The sequence below is a fragment of the Dipteris shenzhenensis genome, chromosome 14 (genome assembly GCF_047967505.1).
Source record: "Dipteris shenzhenensis isolate YYH24624 ecotype China chromosome 14, Dip_SZ_1.0, whole genome shotgun sequence".
In the NCBI taxonomy this organism is placed as follows: Eukaryota; Viridiplantae; Streptophyta; class Polypodiopsida; order Gleicheniales; family Dipteridaceae; genus Dipteris; species Dipteris shenzhenensis.
Genome location: NC_141609.1, coordinates 17,271,482 through 17,273,261, shown reverse-complemented (window position 1 = coordinate 17,273,261; position 1,780 = coordinate 17,271,482).

The following is a 1,780-nucleotide window of genomic DNA, read 5'->3' as shown; positions in this document are numbered from 1 at the left end:
TGTTCAAAACCCCCAAAACAACACAATTACCAAGAGAGAGAATGTGAACAGGGATGTTCCTCTCTCTTGGCTTCGCCTCCCCCTCCTAGTGAGAGAACATGAGTCCCTTGCCACGCTTCATCCCATCATCCCAAGCCACCCGCGCACATCTTTTTCTTGTTTCCACCATGCGCATGCTCGCGGCAACTGTTTCAACACGTTGCCCTGACAACGAGTAGCTAGCATTAATGCCACGCCGACAGATCTGACATCCTCTGTTTTGGAAGCGGAGAAGGCTCAGCATCCCACCCAGGCGATTGTGGCTGACACATCTCCATCGGTCGATGCAACACCCGGTGGTGAAACAAGGATGAATTTTATCCATCGGGCCTTCCCTGTGTCTTTGAACAATTAAGGAATATCTGCAAAGATAGTGTACTAAATTGAGTGATTTGTCCAGTAAGAGAAGTTCGTCCGTAACATTTGTTGATGGCTTTGAGTATTAGTCCATATGTGATCGATTGTCGATCCATATATTGTTGTTGGTTTTTTATTCTTTGGTGCATATTATGATTTGCCATGAAATTTGTTAGATTTGTTAAGTCTTTTGTTTTTGCGTCGAAGTTAATGTTGAAGTTTCCGAGAATATATGTTTATTATTGTATGTTTGTTTTGCCCAAAATTTGACTGACATTATTTGAAGCTTTTTTCTTTGTAAAAGAGGTGTTGCAAACCTCATTTTGGGTTGGGAATCATTTGCATGTATGAAAGAGGTGTTCCATCCCTCATTTTGGATTGTCTCAAGTTTTGCTCTAAAGAATGTAAGGACATTGTGTGATTCATGGATGATTTTTTGCACGAGTCGAGGCATACGTAGTTTGAAACGGATAATAGAGTCATTGCGGCAAAGCTACTTTGGAACTCTTCTCGAGTGCAACATTGTGTAATTTTGCAATGTTGATAAACAACCATTTCTTCCCACGTTGCCATTATCCACACATCCAAACACCAAAATGGACTTTGCTACGCAATTGCAAGACTACGAGATATGCAAAACAACAGAAACCAGTGATGGAAACTTAGACATCATTACTTGCTTGCTCACTCTTCTTCCGCTTGAAAATTAGACGGCTGGGTTGAGAAGCTATTTGTGACAATTGCAACTACAAGGACACCTGATGCATCATCTTTCTTTCTACTTTCTAGGGTCAACTAATTCCTACGACCATGTCACGGTGGTGTTATGTACTGCATCGTCATCTAGGTTGGTTATTTTCGAAGTGTTGTTGTGCTTCTCTGATTCGTTCCACATTGCATACAAAGGTTGGTGAATAATGGATCCACACTCACACCAATCTTTCAGATTGGATTGGACACTTACAGCCAGTGCCATCACATACTAATAGATGAAAGTAGAAGTCCCCCAAATTTTTTGCCACTCGAGTGAAGGAAGAAGAGGAAATAATATGTTACTTTGAGTAAAGAGGATGAGTTGAAACTACAAAATTTGATGCATTCAAAGAAACATTCTTCTGCTAGGGAAATCATAGAAATGGTTACATACAATGAGAGTTGTAGCAAATACACATTGCAAGGAATCACAAAGAAAATATACAGAATCCAAAAACAATACCATGAATACGAATGCAAGTTTGCAAAAACTAACCAAACTTACATTGACGATGATGGCATGAACACACGGACCGAGGACGTCATAGCACTAGTGGCCTAAAAAAACAATCAAGGAAAAGAAAAAGAGGAGATAATTTTGCACAAGAAGAATATCAACAAAAAATTAAAG